The 21,389-nt window shown below is 39.0% G+C and overlaps 1 protein-coding gene across 2 annotated transcripts in view; it reads right to left on the minus strand.

The window, feature by feature from the left end:
* The window catches only part of PLEKHM3 (pleckstrin homology domain containing M3), a 180,491-nt gene that overhangs the window by 31,294 nt on the left and 127,808 nt on the right, over window positions 1-21,389 (minus strand). The gene's annotated exons all lie outside the window — the stretch shown is intronic.

The raw sequence follows: 21,389 nt of genomic DNA on the forward strand, positions 1-21,389 counted from the left end.
CAGCAGCACAATACTAACAGGAAAAAAAATCTGCCTTCTCTCTCATTCATGTATCTGCATATACATGCTGATTCTGATATAAAACAATGAAGATTAAATTTAATTTGGAAATAGCTGAAAATAACTGGTAATAGCTGGATACTTTCAAATAAATACAGAGTTAAAATGACAATTTTACATAAAAATAACATCTGAGGGCACTGTGGTAAATCATACCTAAGGAGAAATTACGATGTCAAGGTGAATAAATAGCAGTAGCGGATAGAAAGACTACAAGGAATGTAATAATGTATTTTGCAAAGAATGAAGCTATATATAATATTGGAGATAAAAAACTCCAAGTTTTGTTTTTAAACATCATGGGATAATCTCATGATGTTTTAAAAACGAATATAACAGTAGTTAACTCTAAGGAAGGGAACAAGTCGGAAAAGCAAGTCTTTCACTTTGTAGATATATAGGGTTTTTTTGCATTTTTAAAAAACAATGTATATTATTTTTGTATTAAGATGCAGAAAGTGAACAGAAAAATAAGGTTCACTGCTTTATAAGAGTGGATTTTTTTTTTTTCTTTATAAAGGGGGTAGAAATTATGCTGGCTGGTTTTTGAGTCAAGCAAGTACATTTTCCACAATTCTTTCACTTACTCTCCTCTACACTTCCTTCAGGAAGCCATAGGTTGACCTGCTTTATTTATGTTTTCTCAAGAACCATTAACTTTGATCAACCCCAGTAACATGTACTCCTAATGCCACCACATGATACACACTTTCTAAGAAATAACCACTACCAAATCTTATACCAACCACCGGTAAACACTTTCCAATGTGTCATAGGGTTATTTCTAAATTGTGGTAACAACAGTTCAGCTGAGTTTGGTTTTACTTATGTTACTCTTTCCTAAACAACCAAGGTTAATGACACATTCAGAGATGCACTGACAAAATTGGGTCCATTTAGGGGAAAACATCAGTATCTAGAATAGTCCAGAAACCAGGTGAGTAAAGGTTGTTTGGAGGAACTGAAGGGAGGACGTGGAGGAAGACATGAAATTTATCATCTAGGATCTAAAGCAGAAGACTGGGCATCTTATGCATAAGGTTTTTTTTTCTTTTATTTTAAAGATTTTATTTATTTGAGAGAGAGACAGAGAAAAGGGGAGAGGGAGAGGGAGAAGCAGACTCCCCACTGAGTGTGGAGCCCAATGTGGGACTCGATCCCAGGACATCAGGACCTGCGCCAAAGTCAGATGCTTAACCAACTGAGCCACGTAGGCGCCCCATAAAGTTTTTTTTTTTCCTATTAGAAAACTTCCTTGAGATAAAAGCCGAGAACAATTTGAAGGCTTTTGAAATACTTCATCAAATTTACACTGCCAGAAATGTAAATTTATTCCTACTTGGAGACTTCAATGTGCTTTAAAAAATTAATTTGGGGGCACCTGGGTGGCTCAGTCAGTTAATGTCTGCCCCGGGGTCCTGGGATTGAGCCCCGCATCAGACTCCCTGCTCAGTGGGAAGTCTGCTTCTCTCTCTCCCCTTGCCCCTCCACTCCGCTCGTGCTCTCTCTCACTCACTCTCTCAAATAAATAGATAAAATCTTTAAAAAAAGTTAATTTGGGGGCTGGTATCTTTATAATATTTATTCTCCCTATTTAAGAACCTTACCTATATCTCCATTTTATGAAATCTTCATTTGTTATTGCTTAATAAAATTTTGGGTTTTTTCCCTATATAAGCTACCCCTCCTATTATTTAGGTTATTTCAAGGTTAAACTTTTATATAATATTTTTCTTATTAGCTATTGTTGGTATTTAGAATATACTGACATCTGTGTATATCTTATATATAACTATATTACCGAGTTTTCATGAATGCAAATCATTTTTAGGTGATTCTTTCAGGTTTTCTGAAAGTAATAACTTGGTCCCTTCCTTTCTAATACTATATCTCTTACTTACATTTCATGTCTTATTTCATCATCCAGTGATCCTAAAATAATTTTATGTAATGATGGTGTTAGCGGATATTTTTGCTATTTCCATGAGAATCAAACTGGAAATTATGTAGTCTACAGTGAGTGGTTCATTTTCTCCATCAAACACATATATATTGTCATTCACCACATTTATTAATTCCTTCTCCTTTTTAATAACAGCTTTGACATATAATTCACATGCCATGTAATTCACCTATGTTAAATGGTTTTTAGTATATTCACAGAGTTGTGTACCATCATCACAGTCAATTTTAGAACATTTCATCAACACTTGCAAAAAATCCTGTACCTATTAGCAGTTACTCTTCTTTCCCCCGTAACCTGTCCCCCCTCCCCCAAGCCCTAGGGAATCAATAATCTTTTTTTTTTGTCTCTATAGATTTACCTCTTCTGGACATTTCATATAAATAGACTCACACTGGCTTCTTTCACTCAGCATAATGTTTTCAAGGTTCACGTTGATTTTGTTTTGAATATCTCTGGTGCCAGAATATCTCTTGCCCCAGCTATTAATCACTCCTCTCTAGATTAATGAGATCATCTTCTAGTTTTATTTCTGGATGCCAGTCTTTTCCCTTTGGTCCATCCAGCATATATACTAATCAGTTCTGGACATCATTTTTATCAAGTATCATTTCTTCTTCCAAATCTTGGTGAATTCTTATTTTATTATTAATAAGAACTCTTCACTCATTCATTTCATAAAATTCTATTGAGTGACTATGTCCTAGATACTCCGTATACGAGTGAACCGGCCAAGACCGGAGCTTACATTTTTGCTTGGTGTGCGAGTGTCTCCATAAGCTGATTCCATACTATTTATCCAAGCTCATTTTCCATTTCCTACTACGTATCTTCCACTGTGAGAAAACTTTTCCCTGTGTAGAATATGCTTACTTTTTCTCCTGTGCCTTTCCCCATGTCATTTCCTCTATCTTAGGTTTCACTTCTTAATACTTAAATTTCACCTAGGCTTCATGGCTCAGATCTAGTCAGCTTGATCTGGAAAGCTATCGTTGGCTACTTCAGCTGTTACAGATCTTTTGTGCTTCATAGAATTTACTTTTATATCATATAATTTAATATAGAACTTGATGCTGTTTTGTACTCTTTACTATTAACATGTGATTGTTTTGCTTATCCAACTAGATTGAACATATAAAAATGGTGATTTTATATGGAGCAGTCTAAGGATATAAATTGCCCAAAGGCAAAGAAGGGGTCTCACACTTGTTTTAAGTATTCCTTCTCTGCCAGGGACATAAGTTCTCGTTGACTGACTGGGGGTGCCTTCCTGTTTTTCTCCTGGGCAGCAGCTGCGTGTTAGGGCTATCTCTGTGTCACAAGCATTTTTAATCATTCTGCTGTGTGATTTAGGGAGAAGCATAAAGAGTGCGTGGGCCCGGTGGCTGCTTAGCTGTTCAGGAACTTTTTTTTTGCTCTTTATACTTAATTAATTGTTCTTCCTATTTGTTAGCTTAGGTTCATGGCCACGTTCCAAAGAGCTGAAGATGCTGAAAGTTTTTCCTCCAGAAAAGTGAGGTAATACTCCGTATATTTATTTTAGAATTTACATATATTTCTTTAATATTATAGAAAAGAAAACTTCAGACTTATAATGTTCCAGAGGTACAGATATATTTAGGAGGTTTAAAGCTTGTCTTTGAATACAACTACTAGCAGCACTGGAAATAGAATCCAGCTCTTCTGGCTTCTGGTCTAGAGGTTTCATCACTACAAAGAAGTAGGTTCTAGGTATGAAATCTCCTAGGGTTCTTTTTAAAAATCAGACATAGTGGGGCACCTGGGTGGCTCAGCTGCTTAAACGTCTGCCTTCCGCTCAGGTCATGATCCCGGAGTCTGGGGATCAAGCCCCGCATCAGGCTCCCTGCTCAGCGGGGAGTCTGCTTCTCTCTCTGCCCCTCACCCCACTCGCATGCATGCTCTCTCTCTCAAATAAATAAATAAAATCTTAAAAAATTACCACATCCTTTAAAAAATAAAAATCAGGTATAACTTTGCTTTGGATAATTGCTTAAAAAGAAATCAAGTGTCCTACCCCCACCACCTCCTCCTGCCTCCAAGAGTCTTGTAACTTTCACTCCCAGTTCCTAGCCATCTTGGTGGGGGGTTAAGGTTAGGGACATACTCCATAAACATCATGAAGATGGTGGCCTCAAAGACGACCAGAGCCCGAGGAGCCACTTCCTTCAGGTTCCAACCAAGAACAAAGTAGAAAAGAGCTGCCAGGATGCCAATGGACCTGGAAAACGACTATGGGTAGGACAAAGTCAAATGTCCAACAAGCCAACAAATTGGCCAAGGGCAGAGGCTGAGAGAAGTCAGACATGAGAACTCTTCTGTGTCAACCCTAAATTGGAGCACCTCCCTAGGTAGTGTTACTGCCTAGAGTAACCACAGTCTTCAACAGGGCCCAGCATGGGGAAAAGTTCTACGAACTGTGTATTTAGATTAGAGTTGATCCAGGGGATTCTGATATCACTAAGAGCAAGCCAGGACTGATCAGGACAAAGTAAACCACAAAAGTGCTTCCTTAATAAAACGGGCCAAAGCTTGTTTAAAAAAAAACAAAACCAAACCTAACTATCATAGTTTTTGCTTCTTGACAACTTGGCTGTATTTTTCTGGTGTGTGTGGTAGTTTGATTCATCAGGGAATCTCCCAGAGAGGCTGACATTACAGAGTTTCCATACTCCCTCAGAACTTAGTTGTCTTTGGGTACTGGGAAGCAGCAAAGCAGAGCGGAAAAGGCAAAGCTGATCTGAGTACAAATTCTAGTTCATCCGCTTTCCAGCCATGAGACGTTGGCAAGTTACTTAACCTTTTCGAGGCTCAGTTCCTCAACTGAAAAATTAGGATAATATCTACCTTGCAGGGTTGAGGGATGGATCAGATTTAATATAATGAAAGCACTGGACATAATGTCTAACTTAGAGCACGTGATTAATAAATAATAGCTTACTATTTATCTTAATCTAAACAGAAACTTTATATGATTTAGATTGATTTCTTCTTTCAAACACTTGAGATTTGTAATTAATCACAGGTTAATGTAACTTGATAATAATCCATCAAAAGTCACAAGGCCATTGCATGTTTAGCGTAACAAGGCTAGTGGTTTTAGTTAACCAGGTGGTCATTTCAGGATGTCAGGAGTGAAAGTGGACTGGACCTCTGAGATGAGGTTTAGTTATTCCTCCACTTATCTTCCCCAAGTGGCCAGTCTACTTGAACAAAATCACGACAAAGTAATTAGCAGAAAACATCTGTAGCTCTTCCCCCATCTGCTAACCCCCTGCACTTCTCCTTCACCTTCTCCATACCAAGCTGCCCATCTGCTTGAGAAAAGGCAGATGCCCAAAATAGGGAAAACGAATTTGCTTCTGTTTTCCATTACACTTAATTTCTTGTACTAAGGAAGGTACTAGTCTGATTGACTTAGTCGGAGGGTATGCATATGTGATTATTTCAGAGGTATTTTACTGGTGAGGTAGTCGAAGAATACACACTTTCATTTGTGATTTAAAATTATGTGTCCTCTCATCACACGGTAGGATAAGGATCCAGCTGGTATCTTCTTCCCAATTTTGCTATTGTTTATTTTTGCAATCTTTGTACGCATTCTTTCCACTCATCATTTCAGGTATTTCTAAAACTCAAGGAGTCATCCAATGTCACTTTTCATCCTCCAGCTGGCTGACCGATACACCAACTATGCTTACCCTTCTGGGACTGCAGAGCCCACGAAAGCTGCCTGGTTGAACTTCCAGCTCAGGGACACACACATTTTTCCCCCCTTTCTATTCTGGTCAAGATGGTCAGCATTGGAATTTGAGGCCTATGGCTTTCTTGCAGACTAAGACAACAGACTTTATTTGATTTACTTTCTTGCAGACCAATCAAAAATTACAATTAAGTTAAAAAATAACCTAGTGCTCCCTTCTCCAAACCACAGTTTCAGAAACAGCTGCTTATTACTCATGTGTGGCACCAGGAAATTGCAGTGTCATGTTCAAGGTCTGTGGCCAATAGAGATCTGTGGGATTGGGAAAAGGGCACAAATGATTCTTTTATGTCCATTACCTTCACTCCCTTGGCACCACCACACCATTCAAAATCTACAGGGGGAGAGGGATAGACCACTAGTAACTTGGGCAAGAAAAAAAGAAAAAAACTCTTTCTCATTGAATTTCTTTATGCATCGGCTCATTGCTTTCCCCTGATGTGTCAAGTTACCTTCCATTTCAATACAAGCACTCCTCAGTCATTGTGTAACATCTAGATTCTGGACAACTGTTGGGAATACTGTGATGAAGAGGGATGTTGCACTTGACAAATGGCCCCTCCTCAAAAGTTGAGCCAGAAGACCCCATTCATGGTAAACAAAGCCACCTGCCATTCACTAGTAACAAGCTAGCTTGATGAAATCAAAGAATCAAAACTGTCACACACTGTAAAATGATTTCAAATATAATTTAGTTTGCATTTGCTTGGCCAGAGGACCATGATAGGTTGTGCTCACTATTTTTTCTCTGAGTGCCATTTCTCAGCATTAACATGTGGATACCATGAAGTCTAGTGATCCCGGTCAGGTGAGTTCGTGGAGAGTTAGGAAAAGCAGTCTGTAGATTCTGCTCAGGTTTGAAAACCCTAACACTCAGTGAGAATATTCTGAATCTTTATTCAATTCTAAATTTTACCATTCTTAATTGTAAGTCCTTAAAAATAGAAAATAAAAAGCATACCACCATATTATTTTTCTTAAAAATAGAAAATAACTAGGGGCGCCTGGCCGGCTCAGTCAGCAGAACACGCGACTCTGGATCTTGGGGTTGTGAGTTCTCCCACATTGGGCGTAGAACTTACTTAAAAAGGGGGAAAAAAAGGAAATAACTAGTACAATGTTTTCCTATTTCAAAAAGTTTGTTAAAACCCCATTTTCCCATAACTAGCCTTTGAGCTCCTTTTTTTTTCTTTCTAAAGAGAGGGACAGCATGAGTGGGGTGAGGGGCAGAGGAAGAGAATCTCAAGCCGACTCTCTGCTGAGCGCAGAACCCGATGCAGGGCTCGATCTCACGACCGTGATCATGACCTGAGCTGAAACCAAGACTCAGACGCTCAACTGACTGAGCCAGCCAGGTGCCCCTGAGCTCCTTATAATGGCTCAGTGCTGGGAGGTTTGTGCATAAACAAAAAACTTCTCTGGTCAGCTGTTCCCCACCCCTCTCACAGGACGGAAACTTTGGCTAATCAAGCACTTCACTGTGGGTGGATTATGAGGTTACCAATTAGCTCTTATCTGAGCCTCTCCCAAAGGTGACAATTTCTACTTAGACTTTGTAAACTAGGTGATAATTTAATCTGGGTTGATGTAATTGGGTCGATTTGTGAGTGGCCATCATCATTTCCATCAAATCGCATTTTGCTTCCTGCTGGAAACAGTCTCAGGGAATAAAGGAAAAACAATTTTTTCTTTTTTTCTTTTTTTTAAAGATTTTATTTATTTATTTGAGAGAGAGAATGAGATAGAGAGAGCATGAGAGGGGGGAGGGTCAGAGGGAGAAGCAGACTCCCTGCTGAGCAGGGAGCCCGATGCGGGACTCGATCTCAGGACTGCAGGGTCATGACCTGAGCTGAAGGCAGTCGCTTAACCAACTGAGCCACCCTGGAGCCCAAAAGGAAAACAATTTCAATTTCAATTTTCTTTAACGGGTGAATGGCAAAGATGAAGCCAAGAACACAAACTGCTTATTCAGAAAAACATATGGAATGGGGCCCACTTCGCAGAGTTTTTCTGCACCCGGTGAAGTGCCTCCAGGGCCACAACCTTAAGGAACTTCAGTGGCAGCATCTGCAAAGGGTGAGTACAATTATGTGGTCCCCATGTCGTGAGCCCCCAAACAGGTCATATGGTCTGATAGAGGTACACATGTATTTATGAGGAAAACAGATTAAAATATTTTAAATTGAGATAGTTCCAGAAAATTCTGATGGTACGGTCAGCAGAATTTTGCTTCTCTATTGAGTTAATTAGTTGTATGTCTGAAATAAATTATATTTAGGTCTCTATTGTTCATTTTGGCTTTAGTTAAGATATTACTGACTCACTGAATAGTAAATAAGGAAAGGCCCTAAATGGTCTTTTAAACTCAGCTTCCTTACTTTAATATCTGAGAAAACTGAGGCCCTGTGGTGATGTAAGTTGTGCAAGATCACCCAGCTGGTTGGTGACAGACACAGACCCCTCCACCCCAAGCCCCTTTCACTACTCTAGGAAGGGGTCTTTCTAAGGGCATCCGAGGGCAGAGTGAAGCCTCTGGGTTTGGTTCAGCCTGGGAATTCTGAGATCTCTGGATGCCTACTGACCCACCATGTAGAAACAGAGGATTTCTAAACTGACTCAGTCTCCGCCTGGAAGCAAGATGCACTGTCTACATCTGTATCTACATCTGCCCACAATTTTGATCCGAACTGGATCTGCCTTTGGCTTACAGAAAGGTTTTTTTGTCCAACATATTTGCACCTTGTATAACAGTTTTCTTTTTTTTTTTTTTTTTTTTTTTAAAGATTTTATTTATTTATTTGAGAGAGAGCGAGTACATGAGAGGGGGGAGGGTCAGAGGGAGAAGCAGACTCCCTGCCGAGCAGGGAGCCCGATGCGGGACTCGATCCAGGGACTCCAGGATCATGACCTGAGCCGAAGGCAGTCGCTTAACCAACTGAGCCACCCAGGCGCCCTATAACAGTTTTCTTAAATGGTCATATCTTGTGTTGTTTTCTGAATATGGAATATGATTTTAAATATTACGTTACTCTTAAGCTACTGGGAAATTCACCAGTTAAAGTAGCCACCAAATTCTGTGACAAAAATGGACTTAACGTCAACTTAAACCCTAGCCTACTTACCAAAACTAGAGAAGTAACTTCATAAAAGGAGAAGCAACTACAGCTGGAAAAAGCAAAGCAAAGCAAAACTTAACTCCCTCTATGCATGTACTGTGGGAGAAATGAAAGAAGTATGGCTTTTCACAGAGGGCTTGAGTAGAGACCAATAATAAAACATCTCAACAGAAAACAACAAGAGCCTCCATATTTGAAGGGATAGAGAGATATCAGGAGAAATAAAAGCAGCATGACCTGATCATGTAAGGATAGTAGAGACAGAAGAGGCAGAAAGTAAAGAAGGGGAGAAGAAGTAGGGAAAGGATGGAAACTGAAAAGAAAAAAAATTAAAAAAATAGTAAAAGGCAAATTGAAATGCTCACAGAGAGAAACAAAGGACAGAGCTGACTGAGGGCTAAGAGAGGAGTGAGGCGTCTAGGCTTCGATCCCAGCCATGTCCCCGGTGAGCTGTACAACCTGTTTTGTAAGTCACTTCACTTCTCTGTGCCTCGGCTTCCTCATCCACAGAATAAAGGGATTGCACTAAGTCATTCAAAACTGGAGGATCAATAAGGATTCCTCTCAGTTTGAAGATTCTATGATTTTGTGATTAACCAACAGGGAAAACATCAAAAGAAGCTTGTTGAATACCCCCAGGAATGTAGAAAGGGAATATCTGGGGAGATAGATAAAAGGTGAGTTTAACCAGACTAATTAGAAGATACCCAAGGAAATTTTCAAAAGAAGTGAAATAATGTCACCAGCTTTTTATTCCTCTGCTTGCTGAGTGCCATTCAAAGAGGGAGTTAGTGCTTTTTAGGAATCATCCCCTCACAGGTGTGCAACCAGATATCAGTTTTCCTGGAGACGTCTGCAAATCCCTTCATCAGTGCATTTAATTAGTTAAAGCTTAGATAGCACCTAGGGACGAAAAGCACAATATAAGTGCTCAACATTACTATTACTTAACAGCTTTTATGAGACCAGCAATGCTTAAGATTAAATGAGAAACCAAAATGAGTTTCTGGCTAGAAGGTTGTGATCTAATAAACTGCTGGGTTACTGACGTGAGGAAAAACAACCCTGCATATAAACTGAAATAGGTGCTCTTTATTAGCTTGCATGCCATTGTCTTAAGACAGCTGGTAATTTTTCTTCTTTGCCTCAAGGAGTCAACAAGTAGTAAACCACCACTCACTGCACAGTACTGATTATGATTTCATACATCCTGTTATTCAAGAATATTATCTGGCGTCCGTATGCTGGACATCCGTATACCCAGGATATGGGTTCAAATATGTATGGGAACTTATGATACAATAAAAGTGGGGAAAGATACGTTATTTAATAAATGATGCAGGGGTAACTGGTTAGACATCGTGGAAAAAATAAAATTGAATCTCTAACTCATTTCATAAAAAAATAATTGCAGATACATTGGAGATTTAAATATAAAAAGAAAACCATAAAAGTATTTTAAAACTACAAAGAATATTAGAGAAAAATGTTAGAAAAATATTTACGTGGGGCAATTATTTTATAATCTTAGAAGCCATAGAAGGGTGATAAATGTGAATATGTAAAATTTAAAAATTAGTAAAATACAAAATACCACTTACAAAGTGACATGACAAAAACAAACTGGGAAAGATAGTTCCCATTTATTATAAAAAAGTGCCAATTTCCTTAATATAGAAAGAGCTCTTTCAAAATAATAAGAAAAACACCAATAACATAATTTAAATACAGGTTAATGAAATAAACAGGCAACTTACAAAAACTACAAATGGTGAGTAGCAAAAAAAAGATGCTCAACCTTACAGTGGAAAAGCATACAGATTAAAATAATAGTGTGAAGTTACTTTTTATTTATCAGATTGGCTAGGATTAAAAATATTGTTAATATAGACAATTAATGTGGGTGTAGGAACATAGGTATTCTCAAGATACTGAATGGAAGTAAAAATTGGTTCCACCTTTTCAGAAGGCAAGTGGCAATACTTCTCAAACTACAAAGCACATCTACCCTTTGACCTGGCAGTCTCCTATTAACTAATTTACACTACAGACGTAGTCACACAAGTTCTCAGGGAAATATATGAGGGGGTTTACTGCTGTACTGGTTCTAGTAGAGAAAGAATGCACTGGTCAAAAATTCAGATAACTCTGGGTGCCTGGGTGGCTCAGTCGGTTGAGCATCTGACTCTTGATTTTGGCTCTGGTCCTGATCTCGAGGTCGTGGGATGGAGCCCTGCGGCTGGCTCTGTGCTCAGTGGGGAGTCTGCCCCTCCCCCTGCTTGGGCTCTCTCTCTCTTTCTCTAAAATAAATAAAATAAATCTTTTTTAAAAAAAATTAAGATTGGGGCGCCTGGGTGGCTCAGTCATTAAGCGTTTGCCTTCGGCTCAGGTCATGATCCCAGGGTGCTGGGATGGAGCCTGGCATCTCGGGCTCCCTGCTTGTGTTCCCTCTCTGTGTCTCTCTCTGTCAAGTAAATAAATAAAATCTTAAAAAAAAATAAAAAAAGTTAAGATAACTCTATACTATGCAGCTGATAAAAGAATGAGGTAAACCTTTATGTGTACTCAGTGTGAACATATGCCCAGTTGTCCACAGTATACTATTAAGTGAAAAAGGCAAGATGCAGAAAAGTAGTATTGCTTGATCCCATTTGCAAAAAAATAAAAAATTAAATTAAATTAAAAATTAACATTTGTAAATGTGTAGAAATGTCTAGAAGACAGACCAGCTATCGTTAATGAAAGCTACCTCTACAAAGTGGTATGTTGGGGGAAAGAAGGGAGGACTTTAAAAATAGACATCTGTAATGAAATCTCAGAAAGGGAAATTAAGAAAACAATCCCATCTACAATTACATCAAAAAGAATAAAATACCTAGTAATAAATTTAACCAAGGAGGTGAAAGACCTACATACTGAAAACTATAAGACACTGATGAAAGAAACTGAAGACACAAATAAATGGAGATATTCTGTGCTCACGGATTGGAAGAATTAGTATTGTTAAAATGTCCATACTACCCAAAGAAATCTGCAGATTCAGTGGAATTCCTACCAAAATCCCAATGGCATTTTTCACAGAAATAGAACAAACAATCCCAAAATTTGTATGGAACCACAAAAGACCCCAAATAGCCAAAGCAATCTTGAGAAAGAAGAACAAAGCTGGAGGTATCATGCTCCCTGATTTCAAACTATATTACAAAGCTATAGTAATCAAATTCGTATGGTATTGGCATAAAAACAGACACACAGATCAATGGCATAGAATAGACAGCCTGGAAATAAACCCACATGTATATGGTCTATTAATTTACGACAAAGGAGCCAAGAATGGACAATGGGAAAAGGAGAGTTTCTTCAATACATAGTGCTGGGAAAACTAGACAGGCACATAGAAAAGAATCAAACTGGACCACTATCTTATACCATACCAAAAATAAACTCAAAATGGATTAAAGATTTGAATGTAAGACCTGAAACCATAAAATTCCTAGAAGAAAAGACAGGTGGTAAACTCCTTGACATGAGTCTTGCAAGGATTTTTTTTGGATTTGATACGAAAAACAATGGCCACAAAAGCAAAAATAAACAAGTGGGACTACATCAAACTAAAAAGCTTCTATACAAAAAAGGAAACCATCAACAAAATAAAAGGGCAAACTAGTGAATGGGAGAAAATACCTGTAAATCTTGTATTTGATAAGGTGTTAATATACAAAATATATAAAGAAGTCCTACAACTCAACAGCAAAAAAACCTGATTAAAAAATGGGCAGAGAGCTTGGCCAGGGGCTGCACTGCCACCCTGGGTAACTTTGCCAAGGCCACTTTTGACGCCATTTCCAGGACCTCCAGCTCTCTCACCCCTGACCTCTGGAAAGAGACTGTGTTCACCAAGTCTCCCTATCAGGATTCACTGACCATCTTGTAAAGACCCACACCAGAGTCTCCGTGCAGAGGACCCAGGCTCGAGCTGTAGCCACCACACAGTTTGATTTTTTTTTTAAAGATTTATTTATTTATTTACTTATTTACTTGAGAGGGAGCACGCATACGCACAGGGGGCAGGGCAGAGGAAGAGAATCTCAAGCAGACTTCCAGTGGAGCCCGAAGCAGGGCTCAATCCCAGGACCCTGAGATCACGACCTGAGCCGAAATCAGTCAGACGCTCAACCAACTGAGCCACCCAGGTGTCCTGCCACCACATAGTTTTATACAAGAAAAATAAAGTGAATTAAAGCTTGTTAAAAAAAGAAAAATGGGCAGAGGATCTAAATAGACATTTTTCCGAAGAAGACATACAGATGGTCAACAAGTACATGAAAGGTGCTCAACATCACTAATCACCAGGGAAATATAAATCAAAACCACAGTGAGCTATCACATTGCATTTTTTAGAACGGCTATTACTGAAAAGACAAAAAATAAAAAGTGTTGGTGGAAAGGGGAACGCTTGTGCACTGTTGGTGGGAATGTAATTTGGTGCTAACATTAGGGAATATGGTATGGAGGTTCCTCAAAAAATTAAAAATAGAACCACCATATGATCCAGCAATTCCATTTCTGGGTATTTATCTGAAGAAAATGAAAATGCTAATGAGAAAAGATACCTGCACTCCCATGATTACTGCAGCATTATTTACAATAGCCAAGATACAGAAACAATCTAAGTGTTCATCGATGGATGGATGAATAAAGAAACTGTCACATACACACACAAACACAGAGGAATATTACTCAGCCATAAAAGAAGAACAAAATCTTGCCATTTGTGACAACATGGATGAGCCCTGAGGGCATTATGCTGAGTGAGATGTCAGACAGAAAGACAAATACTGTATGATCTCACAAAAATGTGGAATCTAAAACAACAATAACCAAAAAAACACAACAACAACAAAAAAACAAAAAAAAACAAAACCCAAACCAACTCAAGCTCAGAGATACACAGAACAGGCTGGTGGTGGTTGCCGGGGGGTGGTGGTGGGGGAGTGGTGGTAAGTGAAATGGGTGAAGAGAGTCAAAAGGTACACACATCCAGTTATAAAATAAATAAGTTATGGGAGTGTAATGTACAGCATGGTGACTATAATTAACACTGTTCTGCATATTTCAAAGTTGCTAAGAGAGTAGATCTTAAAAATTCTCATCAGGAGAAAAACAATTTTGTTAATTATGTATGGTGATTTATGCAGTGGTGACCATTTCTCAATATACAACAACAGCAAATCATGTTGAATACCTGAAACGAATATAATGTTGTATGTCAATTATACCTCAATAAAAAAAAGGAAAGAAATCTACCACAGACATTCAAAGGTGATAATTTCTTAGAGGCAAAAGAGGGGTAGTAAGAGTGGAGAAGGAAGAGAAATTTGGGTGGTAACATTGGAAGAACAAATTGGTGACTGTGTGGATGTTTGCAATACAGAGTTAAACTCTATTTTGATGTTTGCAAACAGCTTTTAAGCCTCACGCCCGCCTCTTCTTGTGCCCCACACCTGCGCAAGCTGATGGACAGCCCAAGTGTTCTCCCTTTAGCACCTGCAAGAGATTCAAACCACCCAATTTCCTGCTTCCTATGAGAATCCTCACCCAGGCCCACCCCCTAACCGCAATAAAAGCCTCAAGCCAGGCTGCTTTCCACTCTCCAGCCGTTTTGGACATGTTTGAGACTGCTCTGCTCGTCCCCAAGGCCTCAATTTGTAAGTAGCCTTTTTGTACTTTCAATATATATATATAAAATCTGTTTTTTGATGTTTAAATAATGAATGTGAGTTAACACTTTTATAGTAAATGTTTAAGTTGGTAAAAAAAAATGACAGCTCTACAAAGCATGGCTTTAGAAATATATACATGAAATTTGCATATGCATATATGTGAACATTATAAAAATGTAGACCTTCCTTTTTTGGTTTTGTTTGGCCTGTGTTTTCACTTGTCTCCGATAACCTGTTAATTTTCACAAAAGTTCTTGAAAACTGCCTATCAGTGAACCTGTCATGATTGCATTAGACTTGATGCTTGTATCTAAGGAGACCTGTGTGTCTAATCAGAATGTTCCCTGACTTACGGGTGTTTTTAAGTTTTGGAAGGTAACACTGCCCCATTCAATTAGAATGACTTATAAGATATGTGGAGTGTCAATAGCCCTATCTAATACCAGGCAATTTAAGGTCAGGTTTTTGTTTACATAATTATCACTGAATTCTAGACATTTAATCTTATCTCTTGAAATACCTAACTGGGAGTTAGTAAGTAAGCAATCAGGATGCATATAGCATTTTCTAGAATCTCACTTAACGTTTTCAATGCCCTTTTGCAGCTCTGCTTCTTCCTTCCTGCCCTCTCAGAAATGACCTGACCTCACAGCTCCCTCCCCTGAGGCACATTATTTGATCTTGATCACCTGGCTGGTCCCCAAATTCCTATAGTTTTAAATGGGTGTTTTTGTAGTCCATAAAAGGAGAAACAGTATTGATATCATATTTTTTTTATCCATTCCCCAGACACTCAGAGGTCACAATAATTTCATACCACCCAGGGCACTGTGCAGGGCAAGTCTATTACCAAACTTGAACATTTTTACCATGTAGTTTGGTGTCAATTCAAGGAAAAGTCAATATACTTGATTAACCTGCCTTAGACTTGGCCTTAAATAAAAAATGAAAACTGTGATTTTACAACAGGACGACATTCAGAGATAAGATCAGGTTCAAAGACAAAAGCATTTTAAATAGCAGGCCCACATGTGATGTGTTCAGAGTTTTGGTAAAATCTAAATGGAAATGGGTCCTAAGAAAGGAAGCCCTGTAAAGAACCAATTTTTCAGAGCGATGAGGGCAGACCGTCTGTGATCTGGTCCAGCCCCTAAGCCTCTCCACACCAGTAGTCTGCGTTTCTCCCTTCCAGCATCTCTGTGCCACTAGGCCAGAAGAGCGAGGACTCTCCTACAGTCATTTGCCACGGCTGGTGGCTCTAGCCGAGGGAAAACTATCAAGCAGGTCAGAGTTTTGTATGAGTCGTAAAGGTTTTCGCTTTCCTTGGGCTTTCTGTTCTTCAGGAGCATGGGTAATTGAAAAAGGATATTACTTCATTTCCTCAGTCTCTCCTTTATTTTTTTAAATTTACTTTATTATTTTTTTTTTAGTGAAGAGCACTCAGCTAATTGGAACTCCAGGCAATTGTAGAGTAGCTTAGGTTTCACTGCCTATCTCTCATATATATATATTTAAATTGAGGTATCACATATATAAGATAGAGTGCAGAGATCTTAGGTGCAACTCAATTTTTAAATGTGTGTGAAACTACTATCGTCCTACCCGCTCTCTTGGCCTCCAGCCCCAACCACGCCAACCTATTCTCTATGCCATCACCAGAAGGATCTTATTAAAATACAGATTTGACCAAGTGATAAAAATGACACCAGCTGGTGCACCACCCCCACAGCAGTGACTGTTTAATCTGTGCCAGTCACTGCCCTAAGCTTTTTAATTCATTTTTTCCTTAAGCTAGTACAAGTCCAGCACTTGGAACATTTGCAGGCACATAGTGAGCCTTAAATAAATAACTATTATTATTACGCACAAGAGCCTTAAAAGGTCAATGTTTTTATCATTACCAATTTGGAGGTGATAAAACTGAGGCTTATAAGGCTTAAGTCATTTGCGCAAGGTCACTCAGCTTGGATGTCTAGAGTAGGGAGCTGGACTCCCAGAGCCCAGCGCTAAACCACTATACTTCAGTATGTTCCTAGAACTGGTATTTCTTTTTTTCTTTTTCTTTTTCCTTTTCTTTTCTTTCTAGATTTGTTTGAGAGTGCGTGCACATGCATGCATGCACACGAGTGGAGAGAGGGGCAGAGGGAGAGAATCTTCAAGCAGACTCCCCACTGAGCATCTCACGACCCTGAGATCGTGACCTGAGCCGAAACCAAGAGTTGGACACTTAACTGAGCCACCCAGGCACCCCCAACTGGTATTTCTTTAATGAAAACCCCTCAAAGCTTCCTCAGCTGCTACAAGATAGGGTCTCAACTCCTTAGTATGCCCTACAAGGTCTTCCCACAAGCTAGGTAGGTACATCCTGTCTTTCCAAATTTGCTTCTAGTTTTTATCTACTGTGCATCCATCTCCTGCTCTCACAATGCCTACCTACCTCATCATTCCCTGAAAAAGTTCTGATCTTAATAACTACTATTTATTGCTCTCATCATGTATGAGTTCTGGATGCTTTCTATACTTACCTCCAATTCTTACTGCAACTGCCCAAAATAAGTAGTATCCTACTCATTTTACAGTTAAGTAAACGGAGACAGAAAGATTCAGCGGCGTGTCTCATGGTCAGAGAGCCAATATGCACCAAAGCTGGAGTTTGAACTCAGGCCTGTATGATTTTAGTGCCTTGTGCTGCTCTCATATGTGGCCCAGTGTCCGTCAGTTCCTAAGGTATTTTTTTTTTTTTACATTTAAATTTTTTATTGTTATGTTAATCCCCATACAGTTCCTAAGGTATTTTTGATTCTAGCTACCACTTGACCCCATCTTGCTCTGCTGCCTTCCACAGATGTAAACAGATCACTTGTTAAGGAGGTTAATGCTCCATTTCCATTTCAGGTCTTTCCAAGTGCATTCAACCTTTGCATTCAAAATGCTGAAATGGAATATTTCTGGAATATTCCTACTGCAGGCCCCAGAGCCAAACATTTAAACGACAACTTTGTCCAAACAAAATGGCAAGTCTGGGACCAGATGAGGTTATGGCTTAATGGCATGAACCTAGAGGGCAGAAGAGTTGCTGCCAGTTAAACACCACATGCACTTTAGCAGAACCTCCAGGGGATGTGTGACTCATGAACTCCTGGGACATGTACAATTCCTGAGGGATGAGCTAGTCAGCTCTCCAAACAGGAGGACAATGGAGGATGAATTCTGTGGGCAGCCAGAAAGGCCAGAGTGGGCAATTTTTGAACTGATCTTGCAAAGCATTTTATCATTGGAATAGCTAACATTCTTGTTGATTATGTAAAATAAAAAATACTGAAGCATTTGAACATTTAGTACATGTTCAGCTCTTTCTGTACCTCAAAAATGCATATTAATGTGCAGTCTGGAAAAGTCTTACAACTTGACAGGAAGTGGCTGGCTCTGCAACTGTCTCCTGACAAGGTCTGGCAGCATTTGGCTGTGATCATTCAATCATACTTGTATTTAAGATTAAACAATAAGTGAATTCTCTTTTTTTTTTTTTTTTTAAAGAAAAGATTTACTTGTTTGTCTTAGGGAGGGATGGGCAGAGGGATAGGGAGAGAGGGAGTCTCAAGCAGATTCCATGCTGAGCACGAAGCCTGATGCAGGGCTCCATCTCACAACCCTGAGATCACAACCTGAACAGAAACCAAGAGTTGGACACTAAACCGACTGTGCCACCCAGGCGCCCTTAAAATAAATTAATTCTTTAGCTTATTAATTTACATAAATGTAAACTACGTGTGTTACTTTTCAAGTCCTGAGCTAAAAATTCTCACTGTTAAGAAAAAGTACAAAAATTCAACTTGGAATCAATATAATTATTAAAATAATTTAAAAAGTAAAATGAGTTGACAAGTTGATTCCAAAGTTGGTCTGGAAGGATAAAAGGGCAGGTGTAAGTAAGACAATTTTATAAAAGAAGAATATGAGGATATATTTGTGCTACTAGATATGAAAAGATCATGAAATTCAAATGATTGGTATTGGCGATTAGACTTGCTACTGAGGAAATAGAAGTGATGGCTCAGAAACAGACCCCAGGACACACATGTAATTAGATTATGATGAATATGGAATCAAAAGTCAGCATGGAAAGGACAGATTATTTAAAAAGGAGCTGAAATGACTGCTTACTCATTTTGGGGGGAAAAACCCTTATACCCTCACTTCTACCATGAAGAAAAATCCCAGAAACTTACTAAATTATTAAATGTATAAAATAAACTATTTTAAAAGATAAGAAAATGCAAATTATTATTCATCTGATTCAAACATGGAGAAAGGCTTTGTAGGATTTAAAGCCTCAGAAAAAAATCACAAAAGGGAAAAGTGGACAGATCTGAACTCATAAAAGTTGAAAACTTTTGAAAACATCATATATATAAAATCCGAGGGCAAACAACAAAACTAGGAAAAACATGACACCTAATGTATAAGGAACTCATGCAAACTAACTGAAAAAATAGCCTGTCCCAAATGGGCAAAAGATGTAATCATTTTTTTAAATTGTAGTAATAAACATACAAAAAAATGTTTAGCTTCCCAAATAATAAAAAAATAGATATCAAAGTCAAATAATGAGGAATCTTTTTTACCTCTAAAATTATCAAAGATGTGCACATGTGCACGTGCGTGTGCTTAAAATAACAATGGCTGGGGCTCCTGGGTGGCTCAGCTAGTTAAGTGTCTGCCTTCGGTTCGGGTCATGATCCCAGGGTCCTGGGATCAAGCCCCACATCGGGCTCCCTGCTCAGCGGGAAGCCTGCTTCTCCCTCTCCCTCTCCCTCTGCCTACCCCTTCCCCTCAAATAAGTAAGTAAGTAAGTAAATAAATAAATAAATAAATCTTAAAAAAAAAAAATAACAGTGGCTAATGCTGAAGGGAGAACTTGCCATGTTGGCAGGTATTAAGCTAGTAAACTACCCAGAGCTTTTAAAAAGTTCAAACCCTGACTATAATAATTCCTCTTCTGAATTTATCTTAAATAACCAGAAGCTAAATGATTTTATACAAGGATGTATATCCTAGTATTATTTATAATACAGAACTGGAAACCCCTAAATGTCCAATAAAAAGGAAAAGGCATTAAACTATAGCAACAGAATCTTGTACAAGAAAACAAAAGGGCTAGTGCTTCTGAAGATTATTTAATAAGTTAAAGCAAGATAAAAATTTATATACTGTAAAGAATGAGCCATGTTTTATACTTACACATGCATAAAAAAGAACTAGCCAGATGTGTATCTAATTATTAACTGTGCTGATGGGCTAATAGTAATTAATAATAGCAGAAGCAGCTAACCTTGGCTAGGTATGTGATCTCATTCAATCCTCACATCATTGTTAGATCTTATTCCTCCCACTCTATGTGGGGATGCTGAACAGTGGACCTGGGATTCAAACTCTGGTCTACTAAGGGCTGGGATCTGAACCTCTCCACCATGCTGCCACATGGTTACTTTCTCCCTAGTAACTGTACTTCCAGATTCTGTGACATGAGTATACTTTAATAATCTGGGGGAAAACACAACTTTTAAAAAAGTGAATTGGGGCCAAGAAGCTCTTGGAATTCTAGTGTTCTGTCCCGTGACAGCCTGTGGTATGGGAGACTGTGCCACCAGTGAGTCCTTCCACTCTTGTCCTTGGCTCTGGGTTCTCTTTCTTCAATTTCCCATCCCTTTCTCCTCTTTCCAGTGTACATCCTGGATTCACTTGGTGATGGTGGGAAGCCCTTGGTGCATGGTGGTGCCATCCCAGGGCTGGTCTGGCCTACTCATGTTCTTTCCTCTGCCTCTCTCTTTTCCTACCCTTAGACTTCCTAGCACCCCTGGGAATAAGCCTGGTTCAAAGTTCTGGTTTAACAAAACAAAACAGGGCATCCTGGGGTTAACTCGGCCTTTCACAGTTCTATGATTAAATTGCATTTTTCAGTGGTTCTGCCTTTAAACTCAAACCCTTTTAAAGAGAAATTTAAGGAGAGCAAAACATAGGAAACAGTGCCAAATGCCAATAACATATTTTAGTCGTTTGGGGAATGGGCAGCTTTAGAAACCGCAAATTCCCACTTATGCAAGGGCTACTTGAGCTTTTTTCTTTATTGCTTAGTGACAGAAGCCTGGCTTTAGACCATGGTCAGAGTTGTTCTCCCTTGTTTTCTTTGTCTCTCTTCCTCTGAAAACAGTTATAAAAGGCCTGAGTTATCACAATGAGAGTTGTCTAAGCCTAAAGCTCTAATCAAATAACAAAAATCATTTTCCACTGATGTAGTTAGTTCAGACTAAAAGGCAGATCCCAGTCTGTCTTGGTACCTGTTACACCTGCTCAACAAGCTGTCCTTATTGAACCCTGCACTCTAAGCTTGGGAGGCTCTACCCATGTGACTTCACCAGTTGGCAAGGCTTTGGTACCATGTGCTCAGCGAGGTGTTCTGTCTCCTTTCTCCCAAAGAAAGTGATGAAAGGGGAAGATATGAATATTGTTTTGTGATTATGCTGTTCCAAACCATAGCTGGCACAATATAAAATGGAAAGAATCCCGAGAGCTCCCTATCAGGGACTATGAACCCAAACATCAGAGTTTAATGAGGAAGTTCTTCTTCTCAGCCCTTACCCTCAGAGCTAGATTATGATGTGGCCCAGCCAGTCCCAGGACATGAACTGGTAAATTGTACCATATTATCACCAAATAAATTGGAAATAAGGTGCCAGTAAGCTCAT

This window comes from Halichoerus grypus, chromosome 4 (genome assembly GCF_964656455.1).
Source record: "Halichoerus grypus chromosome 4, mHalGry1.hap1.1, whole genome shotgun sequence".
Classification (NCBI taxonomy): Eukaryota; Metazoa; Chordata; class Mammalia; order Carnivora; family Phocidae; genus Halichoerus; species Halichoerus grypus.